The sequence below is a fragment of the Cardiocondyla obscurior genome, linkage group LG04 (genome assembly GCF_019399895.1).
Source record: "Cardiocondyla obscurior isolate alpha-2009 linkage group LG04, Cobs3.1, whole genome shotgun sequence".
Classification (NCBI taxonomy): domain Eukaryota; kingdom Metazoa; phylum Arthropoda; class Insecta; order Hymenoptera; family Formicidae; genus Cardiocondyla; species Cardiocondyla obscurior.
Window position 1 is genome coordinate 642,590 of NC_091867.1, and position 27,134 is coordinate 669,723.

At 42.2% G+C, this 27,134-nt stretch overlaps 1 protein-coding gene and 2 pseudogenes across 1 annotated transcript in view; 2 read left to right on the forward strand and 1 right to left on the reverse strand.

Annotated features, from left to right (window-relative positions):
• LOC139102148 (odorant receptor 49b-like) overlaps positions 1-27,134 on the reverse strand; it is a 57,849-nt gene that overhangs the window by 3,372 nt on the left and 27,343 nt on the right. The gene's annotated exons all lie outside the window — the stretch shown is intronic.
• LOC139101786 (uncharacterized) lies at positions 833-9,109 on the forward strand (annotated as a pseudogene).
• LOC139101577 (uncharacterized) lies at positions 15,696-20,637 on the forward strand (annotated as a pseudogene).

Here is a 27,134-nt window from a genome sequence, read left to right on the forward strand (position 1 = left end):
TAATTGCAGGAATAGGTAGAGCTTGTCAAGACAAATAGAAAAGTCTTATACCATTTTGTAAAATTCTCAACCGTTATTGAGAAAAAAATTAATTTGTCTAGCACAAGAGCGACAAGGAAGCTACGCGTGAGTGAGTGTGACAGGCGACGGCGCCATTCCTAGTCATTCGCCTGTCGCGTTCACTCGCCCGCAGCTTTCTTGTCGCTTTTGCGCTAAACAAATTAATTTTTTTTTCAATAACCATTGAGAATTTTGCAAAATGGTATAAAACTTTTTTATTTTCCTCACCAAGACCTACCTATTCCTGCTCGGTGTGACACATTAAATGATACACCCTGTACATATGGTAATTTTTTTACAGTTAATACACTATATGCCACAGTATCTTGATAACTCAATATAATAAAAAAAAAAAGATAAGAAAATACTTTTTCTATAAATATTCAAAAAAAATTTAACAAAAAACAAGTAATTCATAAAAACAAAAGTTTATAATCTCACACAAAAATCCAAACCAAAACTTAAATACATCTAATGACATCTGTAAAATTAGCATCTACTTTTCGATTTTTGAACAAAACAGCAGAGTTCCGGTAGACCTCGAAAAAGTTGTAAAATTTCTTGTAGGTTATACAGGGTGGTCCATTTAACTCTGCCACTCCAAATAATTTGGTTTTGCGGCGACCGCTAAAGCGCGCCACAAGCACCTGCCGAACGGCAACCCGGCAGGCGTATAAAAACTGTGTGTTGCAGAGCTCACCGCTAGGAGGCACCGTTTTCTCAAGAGTAAGATTTCTTCAGAGATCCTATATAAAGCGCGAGATAAGGATCGATATTCGCTTTAGCCTGCAGTAAGCTAGTCTTGAGCACATCTCTAGGGATAGTGCCAGACAAGCATAGTAAGCAAGCAAGCCATTTTTGAAATCGTAACTCTCAGAGCATTCGGTCTTAGTTGAACTCTGAATGAACAAACAGTCAGCGGCAAGCAGAGATCTTGGTATAGCCAAGAAGAAAAAGGTGCGGCGAGGACGGAGTAAGCCACCACCACGGGAAACCAGCTCTCTAGACAGCACTACTGGTGGACAGATCCACTGGTGCCACGGATCCTGGCCGTAAAGACATTCCCGCCGGGGCAGCTGCTACTAACCCTGCAGCCGAAATCGGGGCAGCCAGTACTAACCCTGCAGCAGAAGTCAGGGCAGCCAATAGTAACCCTGCCGCCGAGGCCGCAGTCGGTACTACCGCAGCTGCCACTGGGACTACCACCGCTGACACCCCGGCCCTGGGCACCGTGCGCTTTGCGACTGCCGCTGCCACAGCTCACATGGCTACTGAAGGCAGCGCTACTACCCGGGGACATCAGGGCCTACCGGCTGACAAGCCCTCGCTACCAGGTACCATCCACGCCCAGGCCGATACCGGTGCACCAAGGCACGCAAACCAAAGAGCCGTCTAAAACCGTGCAGCACGCGCCGATTACCACAGAGTTAGATACTCAGACTGATCTGTGGGCGACAACATCCGCCTCCGACTCGGAACCCGTGGTCTATCCGGGAGACGAGCAATGGGGGCTTATTAAGGTGACCTTAACGGCACCGCATATTTTGTTTCGAGAACGCCGGGTTTAATACCTGTGCTCGGCTTCTCGATTTTTGTGGAAAGCACCCTCGTGGTGCAATTTGAAATAATTCAAACACAACTGTAAATAATTGTAAATAAAATTTTAGCCTTTAAGACCTACACTTTAGTTTATCATTCTTCCGAGATGGCACAAGCGCTACAGGTTTATTATTGCTTTGTCAACCTATAATTTTTTTTCTTTATTTCAATTCCGCTTGAGAAAAGCCGTGGAAATGAACTATGAGCAAGTATATAGGAGGGAAAGATTGGAGTTGACGTGTTCACTGAATATGCGCGATACGTTAAAAGAGAGTGTCTTACATGAAGCGCACTAGGGATAAGTATAAAGAGTGCGGTTTAGAATAAAAAGACGCGTAGTCGGTTTTTTTTAAAAAAAGAAAATTAATCCGTATTTCCTGTGTTGCACCGTAGCCGGTGCACGTGGTCCGTTTTCCGGGACTGACTAGTTGTTCGAGCAATTTAATTAATAGACGGAATTATTATACTCTTTAAAATATTAACGACCAAAAAGGACAAAGAAATATAAAACGCGCGCAACGAGATAAACATTATAAATAACACAAAAATAAAGACAAGCGAGCGTCGCTAATAAACAAACTTAATAAGTAAACTAAAAACCGACATCCATTGACAACTAACAAAGCGAGCTAAATATATACAAAAACGAAAAATGTTCAAATTTAACGGATAAACGGTGACGGGGGACCGAGGGGAACATCTTTGTTAGCGGGAATATAAAAAGGCGTAATTTAAGAGCGCGGTACAGTTCGCAACAATTTTATAAATCAAGTTCATGTATTTAAGCTATCCGACTCCTGTACGTGGGGCGATCGCCGATCTGTGGAGAGCGACTCACATTTCGAGAACCATTTCCTGATCCTCCCGAGACCGAGATTGTCGGTGACGATCAAACACTACTTGTACGAGCAATGTTAAAATAAAGATGCCTTTTGTTAGTTATACTTACGTGGTTTATTTGCCTTGATTACACTTTCTGTCGCATTTATAGGTGAACGTCGTAATTATAATTACGTGTCGCTTGTTGGTAACTGACTTGCACGAGCTTGGCCGCTCGTGCATTATATTGATGACTGTTATAAATAGTCAGCAAAATTATGGAAGACGATAACCAGATGACCGAGTGCCTTCCGCTGATCGCGCGATGTGGCGAAAACGCTAACTTAATGTCAGCGTAGGCTCAGCAAATTCCATGAGGTTTTGTAATCTGCAGAGTTTCGATTTTTAAACTGACACATAATGTGCCAACAATAAAACCTAGGGACTCGGGTTACAATATCTAAGACAGAACCAGCGGATTGTTTCGTAGGCAAATGAGTTAGAAAATTTAATAAAAAGAGAAATTGTTTATTTTAAAACACAAACTTAACAATATTTAATGATTAATTTACACATTAGGCTTTAACTTTAAAATAATAATAAAAACTATTAAAATTTAATTGGCTGTAAAAAATTATATAAAAAAAAGGGAAAATTTATTCTAAATCACAAATAGCATTTTATGTTTATATATATAAGAAATAATAATTGGAATGTGTGTATGGACGAATGAGTACGCGCGTGCGCGCGCGCGCGTGTGTGTGTATGTGTGTGTGTATCTATTTCGAATATTTCCGCAATCCGCGCTGTGGATCGTGGGAATGCTTTATCTATAAGTTATATCGTTGCCAAAAAGAGTTTCTATCCCCGGATAAAAAATAAGAGAATGTTCATAAGGAGACGAGATGCTCGCCCATTTTCTGATGTCTTCGGCATTGAAATGGTCAGGGCGTATTGTATAGACCCCATCCGGGATGGAATTTGTTCATGAAATGCAAGTCCTCCTCAGGAGTCTGAGGAGAGGGTTTGATATCCCTCGTGGTTTCTCTGGTTCTCTGTGTAACTCGACGCTCGAGACTGGTGACGGGGAAAGATTCGGAAAGTCAAAACCTGGTAGGAAGGCAAGTCTCATCTTCCGTTTGGAAATTGACTTACTTGTGTTCTAAAAAGAAACAAGAAGTTGGGGTATAGAGGAAAAGAGCGGAGGAATTCTAAAAACTTACCCTCACGATACTGAGGTTCGCTACAGCAGCTGAGTGAAGAACAGTTTGTGTATCCCGACAGTTCTCACAAGAGGTCTTGGATAGAGAAAAAGAAAATAAAAGGAGGAGATAGCCGAATGCTTTTCTTATATAAAATTAGCAATTTTGTATTTCCGTAAACGGGAGATGATGGAGGCGCTCGGGAGCCGGAGACTACGGGCGATCCTTTTTGACTTTCACGACAGCTGGTGCTTCTACCTTTGGTGCCTTTGCGAAAAAGAATTGCACCAAAAAGCTCTGCACAATCTCGCGCTAACGGAGAACTTAGTTTCTTTCAAATCTCACCCAAATCACGACGGTATATTAATGAATTTTACTTGTTTTAATTTAAAAAGCCCGAATAGGCATCCGCGGGCTTGAGGTCGACGAGCTTTCTTGGGGGCTGATTGACCTCGGACCGGTGAAGGCTCTAAGGCTGAGTGCCAACCGGGCGCGTCTCCAGGTGGCGAATAAAAAGGCGCCCAGAAGGTCTTCCAGCCCGGACGTAAAACTCTGTGTGCTGGGTAGGCGTCTGGGTAGTGAGTGCTATAACCCGCTCTCAACGGAAGTAAAACCCTATCTCGGGGGGAGGCGGGAGAGGGGGAGGGGCAAGGCTGCACCGCGGACCAACTCTCTAAGCCAAGCTGAAAGCAATCGTGGCGAAGGCTGCGTGACACTGGGATTGCAGTGCTTTTAACGATGCCTCCGGAAAACCGGGCAAAACTCAGTGAATAAATAGGTGAGAAATTGACGACCAAAATAAACAATTAGCAATTGAGAGTCCGGAAGAAATCTGAAGTGACGTTGCCGCGGTTGCGAGTACCATCGGGAACCAGTCAGAACCAGCTGAAGTCGCAAATGCAACAAATACGAGAGCAAACAAAGCAGGGTCTCATAAGAGAAACCGCTCTGGTGCTGAAAAGAGGCCAGGAGCACCAAGGCTGAAGCTCGTAAGGGAATCAGCCAGAAAACTCCGACCGGCCCGATTTTATCGAACGGAGGGAGCCAAGGGGACCACCGGTAACAAGCGCCGATGGGCTCCAATAACACTCCTCCATCGGTAAAACGCGCCGTAAAAAAGCCAAAGACTCACAAAAGTGGGACTTACGCCACAGCGGTGGATCCCCTAACTAAGGTAATAGTAATAGTGGCGGAGGGCTACCCTGATAGGTACTGGACGCTGTGCGCCTAAAACTACTGAGAAATGCGGTCTCGAAAGAGATCGACGGGATCCGAGAGGGTACCGTGCCCAAATTCTGTAGTACTCAGCTTAAAGCAGATGCTGCAGTAGTGAAGTACGCGGATGAGATGTTGCTGAGCTGGTTATCAGACTGAATCGGCAGCATTTCGCCGTGGGAAGGTGCCAAGCTCAAGTTAATGGGCTTGGAAGTGCTTCAAAAACAGCACAAGGCAGTGATTTGGGTCCCGGGTCCGCTCGAGATCCTGACCGTCATCTTGAAGCGGCTGGAGAGGCAGAATCCGAGGCTTTCCATAGCGGGCTGGCGGATATATGCCGAGAACGTAGGGGCCACCGATAAAGGTAAAAATCTAATTCTCGGAGTTTCGAAGTCCAGTGTCTTGAAACTCAAGGCACTGGACTTCAGACCGTTCCTTGGAATGGACCGTGTCACCTTCAAGGTGAACCGAATACAGGAAAGGAGAAGGGGGTAAGGAGGTAAACCTAGCAGCTTTGTCTTAAATTCAAGGACAGAGCGAGGGTAAGCTTCAATTCAATTAACTTGCATCACAATAAAGGCGCCTCAGCTGTTCTTACTAGGCGACTATCTATGATGCATACAGCGGTTTCCCTAATCCAGGAGCCATGGTTCGTAAAAAACTGCATCAGAGGACCAGTGGGATGCGGAAAGCTATATAAAGCTCTTGGCAATGTAAAGCCCAGAGCATGTATAGCAATCAAAGGCATTAACTCCGAACTACTAACGGCTTTTTGTTCCAGAGATGTAGTGCCGATTAAACAAAAGTTTATCGGCGCAGAAAACAGGTTGGAGAGAATTGTAATGTGCTCAGCTTACTTCGACGGAGCGGGAGCGCGGCCTCCCCAACATCTGGAAAATCTGGTGGACTACTGCCAAGAGAAGCACATCCCCTTGATCATTGGCTGCGACACAAACGCACACCACGTGAATTGGGGAAGCACGGAAAAAAGAGATAAAAAACTGTTGAAATATTTTGCGTCTACGGGCCTGAGAATTATCAACAAAGGTAACGAGCCCACCGTCTGCACTGTAATAAGAAGGGAGGTCTTGGATTTAATCATCTGCTCTAGGCGGATGTTGAAGAAAATGAAAGACTGGAGAGTTTCAAATGAACCCTTCTTGTCGGATCATAGGCAGATCGTTTTTAAGCTGGACGAAATCCAGCTAAAAACGATCAGGGTGAGAAACCCTAAGAAAACTAAATGGGACTTGTTTCAGATAGACTTGAAAAGTAGCTTCAAGGACTGTCCCAAAAGGCATGGAAACGTAGCAGAAATCGAGCTCTGTGTGGAACATCTTTGTAGGGCTTTGATGGACAGCTACGAGAAAAACTGCCCAGAAAGGACAATTACGAACACCAAGAACACAGCGTGGTATAACTCCGGATTACAGAGTCTTAGAAAAAAGGCACGTAAAGCTTGAAGTAGAACCAGGAATACGGGCCATCAGTCCAACTAGAACCTTTTCAAGAGGACCCAGAAAGAATACAAGGACTGTAATCAAGGCGAAAAAGAACAGCTGAGAGAAACTCTGCGAGTCGGTAAAGGGCTTGCCCTACACCACTAGACTATGCAGGGTTCTTTCCAGGATTTCAGAGGCCACACTGGAGACTATCAAGCTGCCAGACGGTAATCTGGCGACGGGAGAGCAATGCCTCCTTCACCTCCTAAAGGAAAACTTTTCTGGCTTTTGCAAAGAAGCAGAGGAAAGCTCACCAAGAACAAGGACAGAACAACAGCGATTACGCAATCCAGACTGAGAACTGACTGCATAGGTAGTGAAACATGAAAGGGTTAAATGGGCCGTCAACGCCTTCGGGCTTTTCAGGTCGGCAGGGCCGGTCCGGCTGTTCCCGGGTCTTCTACAAAAGTGACTAAGGGTGCTGATAGGGCCCCTAATTAGAACCTTGAGGACTTGTGTGTCATTTGGCTATACCCCCCACGCCTGGAGGCAGGCCAGGGTGGTGTTTATCCCAAAAGCGGGAAGAACAGAATACACCTTGGCCAAAGACTTCAGACCAATCTGCCTCATTTTATTCATGCTAAAAACGCTAGAGAAGTTGGTAAACAGATACGTGCGTGAGGTGGTTCTAGTACAGCAGCCGCTGCATCTGAACCAACACTCATATCGAACGGGCTTTTCCGTAGACACTGCTCTTTATTTGACCGTATCGGTCATTGAGGAACCGCTAGAAAGAAAAGGCTACGTGGTGGGCACCTTCCTAGCCATCGAAGGTGCATTTAACAACACACCCCATGAGGTAGTGTGTGAATAGGAGGCCCTTAAAAGTGTACCGGCAAAACTGGTAGAGTGGATCTGGGGAATGCTTGGGCGCAGAGTAACAGCTTCACAAGGAACGACCGAGGTCACAGAATGGGTGAAAAAAGGCTGCCCCCAAAAAGGGGTACTCTTCCCACTACTATGATGTCTAGTTGCGGACAGACTACTTAGTACACTTAATAATAATTGATTCTACACGCGGGCATACGCGGACGATCTGGCAATTCTTGTAAGAGGTCCTTTCTTGGAGCCACTGCTCTAAAGCCACTGTTACACAAAGGGCTTTTGCAGAGGTTGAAAAATGGTGTAGAAGGACTGGCTTATCCGTGAACCCACGAAAAACTGAGTTCGTCATATTTACCCACAAATACAAGGTGGGCTCCGTGGAGAGGCCCACCCTGGGAGGGATAAGACTAACCCCAACTGGCTCAGTGAAGTATCTAAGAGTAATCCTGGATAGTAAACTGAGCTGGAGGGAATATCTTGATAGACGCTGTAAGAGCATAAACGCATATTTCTGGATATGCATAAAGACATTTGGTCAAACCTGGGGCCTAAGTCCCAGGTCAATAGTCCCAGGTCAATACTATGGATCTATATGGCGATACTTTGACCCAAGTTACTATATACTTCGGTAGTGTGGTGGCCCAGGGCAATGAAGACACACGTCAAAATTACGCTAGAGCACACTAAGGCCCTAATGCTCAGAGGAAGCCTAGGAGCCATGTACACACCCACAGTGGCGGCAATGGACGTCTTACTTGGTATTGGCCCTGTTTAATTTATTTAAATCGTTTGGATAGTTTGGAAGAAGATGTTAGAAATAAAAGTATGTTTCACAATACAATTATTTTATTTTTTTTTCGATTGTTTTTATTTAGCACAATACACGATATATTCGTTTTAACAAAATTAAACTGCACACGATTGCATGCGTCGATTTGAATGTAACAAAAATGCTTCTGTAAAGCTTAACGCAATAGCACGCGATTGCTTTTTCTACGCAATATTATTCTTATCGCGATGAATAAGAAAAGCTTGATATATTTCGAAAGTATCTGCAAAGCGAAAGAGTACTTAACGAAACGGTTGCCGAAAGGCAACTGACTATCGAGAGCAGGTTAGGACATTGCAGTCATATTCTTAATAGTTTTAAACAAAGACTCCGAACCTTCGAGAAGCAGGGTCTTCCCGCAGGATCTTCCGACGCCTAGCGCGATTAAGCACGAATGGATCGAATTTTATTGCTATCGCGTCGCATTACAAGTGTGGTGACACTGACATTGACCGTTGCAGGTCTGTTTTTACCATCCTAAAGATGCTGATCTTAAACTATATAGAATTTATGTTATATTTTCAAACAGGCCCACTACACCTAGAGGTGGTAGCAAGTGCCGCGATAACCGCTCTTTGGTTAAAATGCGAGCATAAATGGGGTAATAGCGTTAAGTACTATCCAGTTCCGTGATCAGCATGAGACAGGATAGTGAAACGACCGTAATTTTTGGGCCGCGAATATCGGGCCAGCAGGATTGTCCGGATGTGCTCGCCGGGCTTACAGGATTCGCGATAGAATAAGTAAGTCCGTAAATACAACGAGACGTGGATGAACAATTAACTGATTGTTTATTTAATTAAAAAAATTAAAGAACAATTCACAATAAAGATAAATATGACGAACGCGTGGTTGAAACGTCGCCAGAAAGAACAATCGTATAGTAGAACGCTTGCGGTAACGCGGTAATTGGAGCGTGTATGCGCCGGATCGTTACGGCGGTGATCGATACGCGGATCTTTGGCGGGCGGGCCGTTACAAGCTTTTCGGCAACCGCCTAGATAACGCCCTAACGGATCGCGGGGCTAGCGGCGTGAATATTCCCCGTTGGCGCGGGCCTGGGCGGGGCCTGACCGATGTACGCGGAGCGGGACGCGGTGCTGTGAGGCGAACGGAACGAGAACGGTGCGCGACTTTCCCGAATTCGTTTTTTTATCTAGAAAAGGCGACGGCCGGGGGTATCCCGGTACGTGGCGCCTGCCGCGGTATTCCGCGGTACCGTACGCGGCGTGTTCGTTCGGACGAGCTCGGGGCCGCTCGTGTAAGTCCGTTCCGCGGGACTTTGCGCGTACTCGACACTTGTTAAATTATCGCGCCGATGATCGGTTTCTTTGGGAGCCCCCGCGCTCCCCTTCCTGTCCGAGAGGATGGTCGTCTCGGCCTCCGGCGGTTCTTCTCCGGGAACGATACTTTTCCCGGGGGCATCGTTACAATAGAACAGCAGCTATCTGCATCGGGGAGAGGCCATTTGAGCTAGTCTTCCCCGAACGTGAGGATTGGTTTGATGCCCGGAGGTCGAACGTGCTCAATGGGGACATTTGGTTTACAGATGGCTCTAAGGCAGACGACGGAACCGGGGCAGGAATATATAATCAACGCCTAGGAATCGGGAAATCAATTCCGCTCAGTAACTACGCTACAATCTATCAGGCCGAGGTGGTAGCAATTATGTGGTGTGCACAGACAGTGCTCTCGACAAGAGAAACTGGAAGACATATTAAGATATGCTCGGACAGCCAAGCAGCGATTAAAGCGCTCGGAACTCCGATCACGACCTCCAAACTAACTCTAGACTGCAGGTGAGTTCTGGAGTCAGTAGCGGAGAGCAACAAGGTTACTTTGACCTGGGTTCTTGGGCACGTAGGGATAAAGAGTAATGTGAAAGCCGACAAGCTAGCGAAAGCGGGTGTCAGTGCTGAGTTTATGGACCCGGAGCCGGCCCTTGGGGTCCCCTTCTGTTAAAGCAGAGGAGCGATTCGTGGCTGGCTTAGGGACCAAAACGCAATGTATTGGAAAACGGAAATCAAAGACAGGTGTAGACAGGCCGGAAACCTAAAGGGAGAAACTCTGGAAGAGGATCTGGCCAAATACATTAAGTCACTTAACAGGAGGGATGCCAGGCAAGTGACCCAGATGCTAACGGGGCACTGCAACCTCCGATATCACAGGCACAAGATGGGACGAGCAGATACCCCCAGTTGTGGGCTGTGTGGAGAGAAAGAAACAAGCCTTCATGTATTCGGGTATTGTCAGGCGATCGCCAGACTAAGGCTAGTGTTGCTGGGCTTAGCTCTATTTGAGCCCGAGTAAATAAGACAGATACCGACCGATAGTCTTCTTCAATTCTGGAAGAAGGCCACAGCCGGCCGGTAAACGTCATCATGGGGAAGACACAATGGACTCTGAGTGCCAATGGCGGGACCTAAAGACCGTCCCTTCAATAACATTCATATTCATATTTATAATTTAAAGAGTATAATGGTGGAATCGAAGTATGAGTTAAATTAAATTTAACTTTTGGTGTCTAACGAGTTGTTTTGACGGAACGGTTCCTGGTGGTTCTCTTCTCGTGGTTACACGGTCACACTTTTTAAAATTGCTACTGAGTATTGGTGAGCAATCGGGAAACAAGAAAACGTGTCCCGCCGGAACACTTCGTTTATAAGCTTGAAAAAGGGAATAATTGTCGTTGAATTTCCGATTTTCAAAAGCTCAGATTTTTCATTTGTCGTTTTTGTTCCTCCATTTTTTTTCCATGATAATTGGGCTACTCGTGCTTCTTCTTTACTCTTGTTCCTTTAAATTTTCTAAACGCATTTGTGATTCTAAATTTTACTGAGGAATTTCTAATATCCACTAGTGTTCAGGATAAATGTTTATAAATGGCTTCGCCCTTAAAGACCTAAATCTCTTGAATCATTTAGAATGTAGCTAACAAATTAAAAACAATATTTAAAAAAATTCCGGGGCTCAGCGAGGTTCGTGACGTATTCTGACGCGTGGCGCCGAGGCCCCCGGAATTGGCGTGCCCGGAAACGTCAACGGCGCGGTTCGGCGGCGCTCGGGATACTTCGGCTAAGCCCGCAAATAGACTTAGCCGCGGAATAGCTGCGAGTACGCTGTCGTTGTATCTCGCGTTTTCGGCTGTTTAAAATATTGTTTGGGGCGCACCGCGCCCCGGGTCTTCGCCGGACGGTGTTTTGTCCGGCGGGCGGCCGATGTCGTGGCCGGAACGGTGCATCGCCGGGTGCACCGTTACAAATCTATAGCTATTAGAGTTTCAATATTACGTCTTTTAGAGAAAAATGCTATTTGTTGTGTTCTTCAGTCAGAAGATCAATTTTTATCTAACATTTTCCTGATTGAAAAACCTGACGGATTATATAGATTAATTTTAAATCTTAAAAAATTGAATGATTTTATATTTACTCAGCATTTTAAATTAGAGGATGCTAAAGTTGTTCAACGTTTAATTTATAGAAATTGTTTCATGGCCACTATAGATCTTAAAGACGCATATTACTTTGTGTCTATTAAAAAATCTTATAGGAAATATCTTAGATTTAAATTTGAAAATTAGATATATGAATTTCGCTGTCTTCCTTTCGGTTTGAGCTCGGCGCCATTTTTATTTACAAAACTTATGAAACCAGTGGTTGCCTGGTTACGTCAGCAAGGTTTTTTATCTTGTTTTTATCTGGACGATATTTTAGTTTTTGGCGATTCCTATGTCTCTTGCAAAAAGAATGTCCAAGCAACGTGCCAGTTATTAACAAAATTAGGCTTTATTATAAAGAAAGAAAAGAGCATATTTACTCTTTCCACCAGTTGTAAATTTTTAGGACTGATTTATAACTCTATTAAGATGACAGTTGAATTCCCGGAAGAAAAAATATGTAAAATTAAAAAGTTTTTAGAAAAATTTAAGAAAATTCGAAAATTCAAAATTCGAGAATTTTCAAAGTTTGTAAGCTCTCTCGAATTCTGTTGTCCTACTTTAAAATACGGGAGAGCTCATATAAGAAGTTTTGAACGAGAAAGAATTATTGCGCTATTTCGAAATAACGATAACTATAATGCATCAATGAATATTTTAGACACAATTTCAGATGATCTTTGCTGATGGATGAATCACATAGAATTAGCTCGCAATAGTATAGGCTCTCGAAACCCGGATTTAGTTATTTTTATGGACGCTTCTCTTTCGGGATGGAGAACGGTTTATAATAATAAACAAGTTCATGGATACTGAAATAATCAAGAAAAAAATTGAAGCATTAATAGGCTGGAACTTAAGGCAGCTCTTTTTGGTTTAAAATCTTTAATTAATGAGACTAGAAATAGTAATATTTTTGTACGTATTGATAATACGACAGCTTTATCATATATTAATGAGAAAGGAGGGACTCGTTATCCAGAACTTCAATCAATAGCAAAAGAGATTTGGGATTGGTGCGAAGAAAGAAGTAACTGCATTTTTGCTTCATATATATGTTCTGATGAAAATTTTAAAGCAGATCTAGAATCTAGGTAGGTTAGAACCGGAAACAGAATACGCACTATCTAATTTTGCTTTTACAGAAATTGTAATTAATTTTGGTTCTCCGGACATCGATCTTTTGCCATTAGAACAAATACAAAGTGTAAAAAATATGTTTCATGGAAGAAAGATCTGGGAACTATAGCTATCGATGCCTTCATGCTCAATTGAAAATACATATTACTTCTTTTATGCCTTCCCTTCTTTCATACTGTTAAGCCCGGTATACGGAGCGGCGTGAAGCTGCCGACTCGCTCGAAGATCTCGATTTCCCGTTGCTAGAGGAACGAAGATGTTTAATGTTAATGTTTTTGACAGTTCTGCCCGTGATTTAAAACAGTGAGGCCGTCACTCCTTTGTAACTTATTTCTCATTAAATTCATTCGTTCTTTTATAATTCCGAATGATTTATTCGCGGTGCACGAGTGCCGCGAGTGTGAGTGAGAAAAGCGAGTGTGAGCGGAGCGTCTTTACGGAAACGTCTGTTTATCCCGTTCCCGGCGTAACAATATTAATCCCGCGTGTTTTAGAAAAAATTAGACGGGATCATAGTAAAGGTATCGTTGTTGCTCTTTACTGGCCGGCTCATCCTTGGTTCCCAGTATTCATAAAAATGTTACAAACAAAACCCTTATTTTTTAAACCACATAGAAAATTACTATCTTCTCTTGATAGAGATCCCCATCCGTTATGGAGAAAGCTTACCCTGGTTGCCGGGACCTTATCAGGGTAGCTTTCGAGAAGAAACAAATTGTAAGAGCTCGAGAAGTCATGCTAGCTTCGATTTCAGAATCATCTTTAAAACAGTATGATACCTGTTTTAAGCGTTGGTGGAATTTTTGTGAAACTGAAGGTCTTCAAGTTCTTCAATTTTCAATAACGGATGTATTATTTTTTTTATCACTCGAATTTAACAAAGGAATGTCTTACGAGTCAATTAACAGCTTTCGTTTGGCATTGGCCTTCCTTGCTGGTCCAGAATTGAGTAATAATCAACAGATTAAAAGATTTGTCAAACGAACTGCTAGACTTCGGCCAATGGCCCCAAAGTATGAATTAACGTGAGATCCGAATATCGTATTAAAATATCTAACATTTTGGGGTCCTAATGAGTCTTTACCTTTAGAGAAATTATCGCTTAAATTAATTACATTGCTTGCTCTTATTACAAGTCATCGGTTACAGACCTTCACTCTAACAGACATTAGAAACATAATTTTTCAGAATAAAAAATTTGAAATTAAAATTTCTGATAGAATTAAAACATCGGTTATTGGACGAAAACAACCTTTATTAATAATTCCTTTTTATAAACCTAATCTGTTAATTTGCCCTGCGAAGACCCTTGTGTAGTATATGTAGTATATGTAGAATGGTTAATAGTAGATGTAGTATATGTAGAACGGTTAATAGTAATTATGTAGAGCCTTACTAATGTAGCATGGTTAATAGTAATATTAATCAGTGCATTGTAAGCAAAGCGAATAAAAGTCAGTTGTCGTTTAACAGTCTCAATGATCACAACGTTCCCTTCCTAATGAATACAATATCTTGATTATTATTTACAAAAGATAAAAAAATTTAGACATTTAGATTTTCTCTTTTTTTATCTTTTAAGGAGCCATATAAAAAAGTTTCTGCACAGACACTTAGCCGTTGGATTAAAAAAGTGTTAACTGAAGCGGGTATCGACACAAATTATTTTAGCGCCTATAGTACCCGCCATGCTTTATCTTCATTTTTACCTATATTTCCAATATCTTTTTAAATCCGCGGTGGCGGACACTTGAGGCGGGACACCCTGTATAGATATATATTGGTACGCCGGGAACAGGTCAGCGGGCGTCTCCGCGTTCGCGCTTCTCACTCATTCGTCTCATTCACACACTCGCGACGCTTGAGCTCCGCGAAAGAAAGGAAGACGTCTTTTAGAAAAATAAACGGGAATGGTTTAATACAAGAACAATACAGAATGACGTCTACACCGATCCGAGTCACGGGCAGAACTGTCAATTTAACATTCATCAATAATCTTCGTTCCTCTGGCAACGGGGAACCGGAATCTCGAAGCGAACCGGCAGCTTCATGTCGCTCCGTATACCGGGCGTAACAATATATATAGAGTGTCTTATTGTAAAGTATTGTAATTGCAAGAGTAGATAGAGCTTGTCAAGACGAGTAGAAAAGTCTTATATTATTTTGTAAAATTTTTAACCGTTATTGAGAAAAAAATTAATTTGTCTAGCACAAGAGCGACAAGGAAGCTACGCGTGAGTGAGCGCGACAGATGACGGCACCATTCTTAGCTACTGGCCTGTCGCACTCACTCACGTGTAGCTTTCTTGTCGCTGTTGTGCTAAACAAATTAATTTTTTTCTTAATAACGGTTGAAAATGTTACAAAATGGTATAAGACTTTTCTATTTGGCTTGACAAGCCCTACCTACTTTTGAAATTACGATACTTTAGTATGAGACACCCTGTATATATTGAGATTGATACGCATTTGTAATTTGTATAGTCAGGTAATCAAATACGACAAGTACGTTTGATAATCAAGAGTGAAGTCATCAAGAGTAAAAAACGGAAAAACAAAGACAATAGTAAGTGTAAAAATAAAGAAAAGGTATAAAAATGGTGCAGTACTGTGTACCAAAGTGCAAAAATCGTTCGGATTGCCAAAATTAGAAAAATTTAACATACAAAAACAAAATTACGTTTTATAGATTAGAACATTCAATATTTATAATTTAATAAAATATTTCGTAATATTTGTTATAGAATTAATATCATTATTTATTAACATTTTTGTAAGAATATATTTAATATAATAGTGTTTGTGTTTAGTATTTCAAAGAATGATAACAACCGCAAGTTATGGATTAAGATTTTGGATCTTCCAGCACAAATCCCCAATGTTGCTCGAATTTGTTCAAACCATTTTTTACAGGAAGCTTTTGATGAGACAAATTTATTTCGAAAGAGGTTAAAACCAAATGCCTTATCAAATGCAAATATACTGAGCATGCGTACTATCTTAGCCAATAAAATTCAGGCACATATTTCCCTCCGCATTTCGGCTTCACTCTCCTCGCCTATGTTCTAGGCTTACACTCCATCCCTATATTCCTATAACCATGGTTACTCCGTTCACACGTATAATAACGTATTTCTTTAGTTCAATGTGAAATCAGCTCTGGACATTTTATTTTGCTTTTGATCGCGCCTCGTAACTCTAACATATTCTCTGTTCAAAATAAAACGAGTATTTAATAATTTGTAATAAATTATTGCCTCGCAGAACAACATCGTGTTGTTAATAAGACAAAATTACATATTACATTTATGTATGCATTATTTCTCAAAGGCACAGACCTTTAGAGATATCGGGCATCTTTTTTAGAAAATTAGCATTGCAACTATTTTCTTTGTCTTGACTAACATTGCTCTTGCGTTCCGTCGGGCAGCAACAGCGCGCTCCCGTTAGTATACTGTCAATCAAGCTTTCATGAGCTACAATCTTTGTCTCGCATACAACAAGTGTAAAATTGTGATTTGAAATAAACAATATAAAGTAAAAAAGTGTTCAGTGACACACGCCTTAATCTTATTCCTCGTCATTCACTGCCAAGCGCGAGTTATTTGCTATTATTACAAACAGGCTCGGTCAGTTATTTTTTCTGTAGCGCTGTTCCGACAGATTTCCATTGTTTGTGTTTGCTGGCGCCGACTTTTATAGTTCTATTTCATTTCGGACGTCTAACAATATCGCGCATAATTTTTTGTTATACTAAAAAAGAATTCTCTCCAGAAAGTTTGATGTCTAACGCTTTATTCACTAATAGATTATGGTTTACTCTTCTCTTAATTAATATTCTATCAATTTCGCGTCGAAAAAAGAAACGGTGAAGTAGAAAACGTAACATTATTGATTATGTTCTCTGGTCTCGTTCGGATAGTGAATATGTAGTCGTGCGTTTGCACGGCGTTTGATAACAGTTTTTAAAGCAATCAAAAAACCCGCGACCTGGCGCGGTGGCGTTGTGGTCGACTTCCGGGGCCACGTTCGGCCTGCGGCGCTCATCGACACGCGCATCGCGCACCTGATTGTGTTTTTGTTTGTGCAACAGACAACAGTGTTCGCCTTTCGGAAGAATTACTTCGTGAAAATGCCTCGCAGGGCTTCTCGGTCGCATCGCGATCATTCCGAAAGTGTTTCTCGAGGTGAGGAGTCTTCTTCCCCGTCGAGTACCGGCTCGAGGAGATCGTCAGGTAGGAAGGGGCATCAAAAATCGTTGCGGGAAAAGTCGGCACGCCGCCGGTCACGCCGTGAATTCCGAGACAAAATGGCCTTGATCCTGAGCGGCATACAGGTCTTGCTAGAACAAGCCCGCCAACCGATTGAGGTTAGGGCGCCATGTGCCGTACAAACAGCGTCGAGCTACGAGGATGCGACCTTGGGGCAGGATAATGAGCAGGCTACGGGTGAGCAGACGACCCTCCAGGGCCGGGGCCATGAACCAGGTGTCTCTCCTTGCCGACCCGAAGCACAGCTTTGGCAAAGAGGAGAGACAACCGACTGTCTCACCCATTTTGCTCAAGGTTTCCTTTTTTCAGGCAACGTGTCTCCTCAAGGGGGAGCGGCCCCTCCTCTCGGCGATCCTGAGTCCCCCAGTCAGTGCCTGGCTATTGAAACGGATCCTGAAACACAGGTTAGGGCAGTTGGCTTCTCTGAGCCTTTGGAGATTGAGACGCCCTCCGAGATGGAGGCCCTCACATTGGAATTGTTTGGGGCGGCTGACTTACCCTCTGAGGCGGCCTGTTGGTCATCAACGGTGCTGACTTCCATCCAGGCAAAAGTGCGTGCTGGCGTGAAGGAAGACCTACGCTCTACTCTGCTGGAAAGGTACGAGACTAAGAAAGATTTAGCTAACCTTGGGCCACCAAAGCTGAATAAGAAACTGGTGCCGGCCCTGAAGACGTCAGCATCCATCATTAAACGGGACGAGCACCAGGCTCAGGCTCAATGGCAGGTGGCAGCTTGCCTTAATGCGCTGGGCAGGCAGTCTCCGAGCTGCTCAAGCAGGAGGTAGCTTCGAAGCTGGGTGACCCGGGCAAGACGGCCCTGAAGAAGATGGCGGATGCGCTTCATTTGATGGTTGACCACCAGCACCGTCCTTCGCTTGCCAGAAGAGCCTTTATAAAGCCTTCTCTGAGTTTGATAGGCAAAGGCATGTCGGACACCGCGCAAATAGACGAATGGCTGTTCGGATCCGCCTTTGCAGATGATTTCAAAGCAGCGCAGGCCTGCGAAAAAGCAGGCCGTGATCTTGCGAGATCCACGCTAACTCCAGGGAAGGGCACTCAGCAACCGGTATCTCGGACTGCAAATACCTTGGTACCTCGCACTCAGACTCCTGCACAGCGTTCGGGAAACGCCAGAGCCCCTGTTCGCTCGAAGTCAACACCGGCTCGCCGACCAGGGGCATCCAATCAGAACAGCAGGAGGTCGTATTTCCGTCATCGTCCATCGAGCCGTCGTTAAATCAGGTATATCGGGCGGGACGTCTCTCTCTTTTTACAGATAGATGGGAGGTTTTTACTTCGGACCTCACAGTTCTGGAGGCCATCCGAGGATACCGTATCCCTTTTCTTTCTTCTTCACCGGCCCGTCCTTGTCTGCAAGAGCAGCTTCACTCAACCGCTAGGGCAGAATCCTGTGATATTGAGTTGGAGAGGCTGTTAAGTAAGGGCGCCATTGAAAAAGTCTCTCCTTCTGGAGACCAATTTTTATCCCCCTTTTTCCTTATAGAAAAGCCTACGGAGGGCATGCGGTTTATTTTAAATCTCAGAGATCTCAACTCATACATCAACCCATCATTTCAAGATGGAGAATTGGCGTACTGTAACTCGCCTCTTATTGCCGGAATCTTTTATGGCCACATTCGATTTGGAGGATGCCTACTTTCTAGTGTCGGTAGCTCCATCGGATAGACGTTTCGTGCGTTTTCAATGGCGGGGTCTCACCTATCAATTTTCGGTGTTACCGTTTGGTCTGTCCACAGCCCCGTTCATCTTTACTAAAATTCTCAGGCCGGTAGTGGGATATCTCCGTGAAATGGGTCTACAATCAGTCATTTACTTGGACGACCTATTATTATTTGGTTCTTCCAAACAGGAATGTTCAGACAACATTCAAGCGTCAGTTACTCTGCTTACTTCCTTGGGATTTATCATCAACCAGGCCAAGTCTTCCTTTCGACCATCGACAAGGTGCAAATATCTCGGCTTCGAATTTGACTCAGTCCAACAATCCATTTCAATTCTCTCGGGTCGTCGGGTAAAGCTTCTTTAGCTTTCACGTGCTATGAGCTCCAAGAAATCTTGCAAAATTAGGGATTTTGCTAGTTTTATAGGCTCGTTAGTTTCGGTCTGCCCGGCCGTCCAGTACGGCCTTCTTTACACTAAGGCTTTTGAAAGGGCTAAATTCTTGGCCATGTCTCAATCCGGAGGCAATTATTCATCCTCCATGTCTCTCCCTAGGTCTTTGAAGCGGGACTTCCAATGGTGGATACGGGTCTTCTCCAATCCCAACCAAGCCTGCATCTTTCACTCTGGTCAGTATGTCCGCGAAATTTTTACGGACTCATCCCTGTCGGGATGGGGTGCTTCTTGTGACATCTTAAAGACGCATGGATGGTGGTCTAAGGAGGACAGACTTTCCCATATTAACTTGCTGGAGTTAAAAGCGGTTTTTTATGGTCTTCGTTGCTTCGCCTCAGACCTCGTCGACTATGACATTCTCTTGAGAATAGATAACACCACGGCTCTCTCATATATTAATAGGTCTGGCTCAATCCAACACCCTGCCCTCTCTGCGATTGCCAGGGATATTTGGCATTGGTGTGAAGAGAGAAACATATTTCTTTTTGCTTCTTACGTTCCATCTGCCCAGAATGTAATAGCGGATGCGGAATCGCGTATGGAGAAAAGAAATACAGAATGATCCTTGTCTAGAGACGTTTTCTCCCTCATCATCGATAAATTAGGACCTTTTAATATCGACTTCTTCACTTCCACGCTAAACGCGAAATGCGACCTATACGTTTCCTGGTTCCCTGACCCGGGTTCATTCGCTACAGACGTGTTCATCCTCTCCTGGAGCGGTATTTCCTTTTACGCTTTTTCTCCGTTTATTCTTTTACCTCGGGTTTTGCCTAAGATTGTTGACGACGAGGCGGAGGGAGTTCTAGTGGTCCCATGGTGGCCATCGCAACCTTGGTTCCCTTTGTTTCGTCGTTTATTAATAGCCAAACCCTTTATTATACCTCCAGCTTACTCTCTTCTTTCTTCTCCATCTAGAGATCATTACCCGGACTGGAGATCGCTTTCCCTGAGTGTAGGGAGACTATCAGGCAGGCTTTCCGGCTAAGAGAGGTCCCAGAGTCAGCAATAGACACTTGCATCGCCTCTCTGGCACCCTCTACGGTGTCACAGTACTCACACCCTCTCCAGGCATGGTGGACCTTCTGCCGGACTCACAATGCTTCAGTCTTTGCGCCCAACGCTAGTCAAGTTCTCTTCTTCTTAACAGAGGTATTGAGAAAGCCTGTCTCTTTCTCATCAATAAATACGGCGAGATCGGCCTTCTCATTAATATCGTCAAATGGAATTGGAAGCCATCCTTTGGTGAAACGTTTCTGTAAGGGAGTGGGGGTCTTAAGACCCTCAAATCCTAGATACGACTATATTTGGGACCCAGCTCCGGTTATTGACAAGCTTGCAGCGTTGTATCCTCATGACCAGCTTCCCCTTGAGGTAATTACAAAAAAGCTGGTGTTATGTACGAAGAGGAACAATAAAATATAATAATATATATAAAACTAGAGTCGTCTTTATTGGCATGATGTACAGCAACGACTGACTAAACTAAGCGCATCGAGACGGTACGAACGAGCGCAAACTGATACAGGATGAGTCCGTACCGTGTGCATATCTATGAGAATATAATATGATAGCTGTACTACTAAGGATACTAAGAATGATATTAGTCACATAACACCTTCCCTTGTAAGAGAAATTAATAACTTATTCGTATGATAAGTAATCCGGTCTTTTTCTTAGACGCGTCGGACGCTGTATAATTTCTTGTGGTGAAACACGCGGTGAGATATGTGGGGAAGTATGTGGTGACACACGAACGGGAGATGGTCCTTTTGGTATCGGCGCTATATGATCTTTACCGTCTGTGGTATCCCAGTAGTATACGGGGTCAGAAATATTATTTTCTTGTAATAGTGTATTGTTGCCTATGGAGCGTATTTGATTTACATGACGGGACCAAATACGACCGTCGTCGAGTAATATTTTGTAATGTAGTTTTCCGGTTTTGGCGGAAACCGAACCAAATTTCCATTTCTCTTTACCGAAATAATTTCTACATGCTACTCTTTCATTGCATTTGAAAGTTCGCGCTAATATATCAGAATTTGTATAATCAGTATTTTTTTTAACAGGTAAAATTAAATCTATTGAATTTTGTAATTAAATCCCTGTAGGAATATGGCATAATGTTGCATACGCATAGCCGTGTAAATTGGTAGACTTTTGTTTGGAGAAAAGATTTGTACTAGCGGACTGTGGTCTGTGATTAAAGTAAACGTGTTACCATAAAGATATTGAAAGAATTTCTTGATGCCGAATATTATCGCGTACGCTTCCTTATCTATCTGCGAATACTTTTTTTGTGTATTAGAAAATATTTGCGACGCAAATTGAATAACCTTTTCAGAACCATCCGGGTATTTATGCGATAAAATTGCGCCAACTCCATATGCACTAGCGTCTGTAGCTAAAACTAAAGGAATTTTAGGATCAAAATGCGTCAGAAATTCATCACTGGCGAATGCTTCTTTGGCCTTTTGAAAGGCAGTTTCGCAATTTTGGAACCATAAGAATGGATGATCCTTATGCAGTAGGTTATTTAACAGTTGCAGAATTGAACAAAGGTTTGGAATAAATCTGCTATAATAATTAATCATTCCGGTGAAAGCTCGAACTTCTGACACATTTTTCGGACGGGGCATTCGCTTAATGGCTTCTGTTTTAGTCGCGTTCTTATGAATACCGTGTTTATCAATAATGAAACCGCAGTAAGTTATTTTGTCTAAAAAGAAAGAGGATTTTTCCCAATTGATTTGAACATTGAATTTACGCAATTGATCAAGCACCGCCTTAAGTCTTTGTAAGTGCAACTCGTCCGTTTCGCCTGTAATTACAATTTCATCGAAGAAACTTGCAACGCCTGGAATTCCTTGTAAGATATTTTTGATTTCTCGTTGCCAAATAGTAGGCGCAGAAGCAATTCCGAACATTAATCTATTGACTTTGTAGAGTCCCTTGCATGTACTGATAGTAAGCAAATTTCGTTGTTCGGGAACTAATTCTAATTGAAGATAAGCCTTTGTTAAATCTATTTTTGAGAACTTGGAGCCTTTAGTTAATTTCGCAAAAAGTTCATCAATAGAAGGAAAGGGATGATCGTCCACTATTAAATTCGGATTAACCGTGACTTTGTAATCCCCGCAAATTCTTATTTTTCCGTTCTTTTTGAGGATAGGGACGATCGGCGTTGCCCACTCGGAAGTACTAACTTTTTCGAGCACTCCCTCTTTTTCTAAATTATCTAATTCCTGCTCGACAAGCGGGATTAATTTGAAAGGAATCGGACGAGCTCGTATGAATACCGGTTTGACGTCAGGTTTTAAAGTTAGTTTGGCTTGAATACCGTTAATCGCGGAAAATTCTGACGAAATTGAGTTTTGATATTCCGCAAGTAGAATTTGTAACTTGCCTTCTAATTGATTCGCCACGGTATTAATAAATACGCGCTGCGGGGAAAAATTGCATCCGATGTTTAACTGACGTAACCATTCTCGACTTAACAGTGGTTTCTGATGGCCCGAAACTATGTAGATATTTAATTTCTTTTTTGTATTATTGAACTCGACAGTAACCGGAATAAATCCTTTACTTTGAACCACTTTTCCGCAGTATGAGACAAGTTGAAGGTCAGTATTTTGCCATTGAACAACCGGAAAGTACTGTTTCGCGTCATATTCATTGATAACAGTAACAGTTGCGCCGCTGTCTATTTCAAAAATAATTTTTGTACCGTTTACGAAGAGAGCGAGAAAGAATTTGTCTCTGTGATTCGCATGTTCCAACGCTAGAATTTCTTCTAGTTGATTATTTGAGGCAACCGGTTTAAAACAAACAGTATTTAAGTGGCCGCGTTTTCCGCAATTGAAGCATTGAATATCGCGACTGAGGGTACATTTGTTAGCTAAATGTGGTTTTCTGCATCGATAACATTTAACAGAAGTTTTAGTGGTCGCCTTAGAATTAGAGTTAACGCGCGCCGATGATTTCCTAGAATCACGCTTTTGAATTACTATCGGTCTTAAATTTACTTTTTCTTTCTTGTTTTGAGGTAATCGATGGAAGACGATGTAAGATTGTCCGTCTTCATTTGTTCTGAACTCTTCTCCGAAAGGTCCATGGTGACTGCAGTTCGCACTGCCTCCTCGAAGCTGAGGTCTTTCCTTTCCAATAGGCGAGCCTGGCTCTTCTTGTTGGCGAGACCGAAGACGAATTGATTTCGTAAGGCCGTTTTCAAGTAATCGCCGAAATTGCAGTGAATACTGAGCTTGTGAAGAACGGCAACGTACTGTTGTATTGATTCGCCAGTTTCCTGCCTTCGCTGATGGAACTTGAAGTTTTCCGCAATTTTCAGTGGTGTAGGCTCATAGAATTCTGCCAGTTTTAATACCAACGTGTCGTAGGATTGCAAGAATGGGTCGGCAGGATCTAGCCGATCGCAAAGAACGTCAAAGGCTGCCGGTCCAACATAGTAAAGTAAATAGGGAACCCTTGCGTTGTCCACTATGTGGAAGATTAGAAATGCGCCTTGCAGGTGCTGAACCCATCTCCTCCACGAAGTTGCTGCCGGATCGAATGCTTCGATCGCGAAGAAACCCGATATATTTGGCTTGGCATCAACATTCGTGGGTCTTGCCGGTGTAGTCGTAGCCATAATTAACACTGAACTTTCTAATTTATTTTTCTTGAAATGTCACCAAAAGCACAGGATTGAGCGTATTTCAATCCGCCATCCTCGTCGCCAATATTTGTTACGTACAAAGAGGAACAATAAAATATAATAATATATATAAAACTAGAGTCGTCTTTATTGGCATGATGTACAGCAACGACTGACTAAACTAAGCGCATCGAGACGGTACGAACGAGCGTAAACTGATACAGGATGGTCCGTATCGTGTGCATATCTATGATAATATAATATGATAGCTGTACTACTAAGGATACTAAGAATGATATTAGTCACATAACAGCTGGCCTTGCTGCTTGCCCTTGGTTCGGCCAACGTTGTCAAACTCTAGCTAACCTACGCATCTCGCAGATCAACATTGGAGAGAGAGCCATCATCAAAATCACCGACCGTGTGAAGACCTCTGCCGTTGGACGCTGCCAGCCGATTCTTTACTTCCCGCGGTTTACTGATCGTATCAGTTTATGTATCGTTGGACTTCTCGAGCATTATATATCCCGCACAAAGAGCCTTCGGACTCCAGAATCAGACAATCTTTTTATTTCATGGCAAAAGCCTTATAAATGCGTTGGAGTTAACTCTATTAGTCGTTGGATTAAAAAATCTCTGTTAGATTGTGGAGTTGAAAATTCTTTCTCCGCCCATAGTACGCGGCACGCCTCTACATCGCTTGCAGCGAGTAAGGGTATCTCCGTCAATATTATAAAACGCGCGGCGGGTTGGTCGGGTAATTCGCGCGTTTTTGCCTACTTTTATAACCGTCCGATTATAGACCCGGACGAATTCGCTAACGCGGTGGTTGGTTCCTAATTTTCTTATTTTAATTTTTGTTTTACCTTACATAATTAGATTAAGAACATCTTATGTTTGTAATATCTTAGTTCTAAGATTTGGCATAATATATTTGTACTCTTTGGAACCGTTACCCTCTTACTGGTCACAAATTGCGTGCTTTCAACATCTACATATTCACTATCTGGACGAGACCAGAGAACATAATTTTGAGATTAAACAAACTCACCAAGTGAAGTTTGATCCTAATTATGTTCCTGGTCTCATCCGGATAGGTTCCCTCCCGCTCTACATTTCCCTCCCGTTTTGGGACGATTTGTGCCCCCCTTTTGTTCTTTAAAGATTGAGGTGCGCGGTGCGCGTGTCGATGAGCGCCGCAGGCCGAACGTGGCCCCGGAAGTCGACCACAACGCCACCGCGCCAGGTCGCGGGTTTTTTGATTGCTTTAAAAACTGTTGTCAAACGCCGTGCAAACGCACGACTACATATTCACTATCCGGACGAGACCAGGAACATAATTAGGATCAAATTTCACTCGGTGAGTTCGTTTAATCTCAAAATTACACTGTAAAATATCACATGGAAAAATTGTTGCATTTGAAGGGAAAAAATGAGTTTTTAAAGCTAATGTCATCAAAAGGTCATATTTCCTGAGATTTAAATAATAGCAATATTTGTTTTAAATGGAACTATCTATTTATGTACTCTGTACGAAGAAGTTGATATCGAAACGCATTAAACCATGTAAAAATTTTTTTGCAAATTTCAGTGTTCTGAGTGAAGTTTCGTTGGCTGTTCTTAATAGAACTCAGCTCAGAATTTTGAAATTTGCGAAATAATTTTCACCCTTAAAAATTTAAAACTTTGAAGATCTGTAGTTCAGTAAGAATTGGTAGGTGCTTTTCGGACCACAAGAGTTTTTGGTAGAATTTTTGCGAGAGCCAACAGAACTTCGCTCAGAACTCCAAAATTCAATAAAAAGTTTCACCTTTAATAATTCAAACTTTAAAGGGCTTTTTATTAATTTTGATTTTAGAGTTTAGAGTTATAAGAGTTATTGATAGCTTTCTTCGTGAAACTTTTATACTTTGTCTGAAAATTGCAATTTTCAAATTATTTCGAAAATGTGATAATATATTTGGAATTTGTTTTAATTCTTTGAGAAGTTATTTACACGAAACTCTTTATATAATCTACAGAGACCTTTAGAACTCTTGCGGAGGCTATCAGAATTTTGTTGTTTTGTTCAAAAATAGAAAAATAGGGGCTAATTTTACAGACATATTTTAATATTGCACGTGGAAATACTCCAAGCATAAAAATGGATTTTCATTGCAAGTGTTGTAATAAATGTTCACCAATTTCGCTTTTTTCCTAGCGATAACGGCTCCAATTGAACTTAATAAATCCGCGTAGGATTGAACACATCTTCTATGCTTCCGACGATTGTCCTTTGTTATTTCTCTGTTCAACGTGAGGATATGCACTGAGCACTTTAATTCACAACAAATAAATCCACATTAAAACTCTCTTTCCAAAAATTCTACTTATAAAATTAATACGATTTTGACATATCTGAGCAGAACAGTCTCTTTTTCATCGATGAAGCATTGGCAGCCAAAATGTTAAAATATTTTAAAGATTAAAAATATATTAAGGAATTCCTAAAAGTTTCTATTTTACCACCTATTTATATTGTACACTATTTTTTAAATTGGCTTTAGAGAATTAAAAATTATTACTAGTCAGTTTGAGAAAAAAAATGCAAAAAAATTTTTAAATTACAGTTATCTACACAAACATTTGTTTAATGTATGAAGTATATAGCTGATACATACAAATGTTCTTAACAGCACACTTACATACTGAGAATATCCGTATAATATCGCAAAAGTCTATTGCGTAATTCTCAGAACATTTAATATATGATATTTTAAGTACATTTTAAGACTGTATGTTTTCCTACTTTAGTTAATAATATATACTCAGAATATCTTATCTTACTATATAGACAATTCAAATTGTTTCTGTTAACCGGTTCCCTGGTGGAATAAAATTGACGTTTCGTGCCAAAACTGGTGAGAGTTAAAAGTTGTAATGGAGGTAAGAATATTTTTGATGGATACTATTTTAGTCACTACATGCCGCCATCTTGGATTTTTTTTTGAATTTCTCAAATTTGACTTCAGATTCATAATCAGCGACCAAAGTACATAAAATACAGCAAGTTTCATGTAAATTCGTTGAAAATTGGCAAAGTTATTCAAGGTGCCCATATATGAGTCAGCACCAGATTCGGCACGACTTTTTTTTGCCCATATATAAGTCACTACCAGGCAACCGGTTAAAGGGACATGAGCATATGTATTGTTGCGTTTTGGCTCGATAGTCGCGCGCTTGCCCGGTTTCTCGCTCGCAGCTCCGAAATACACGCTTACACTCGGGAAAGAACATTTTACACACTCTTACAAAAGAGACAGACTATATTACTAAAGGCAAACAGAAATCTCATTATAAAGATACGATAGTTTGTGTTGACAGCACAAACCGCAATCCTTCCGCTAATTAAACCAAACATTTTTTTGACAATGGCAAAAAAGCGCAACGTCGCGCAAAACAAT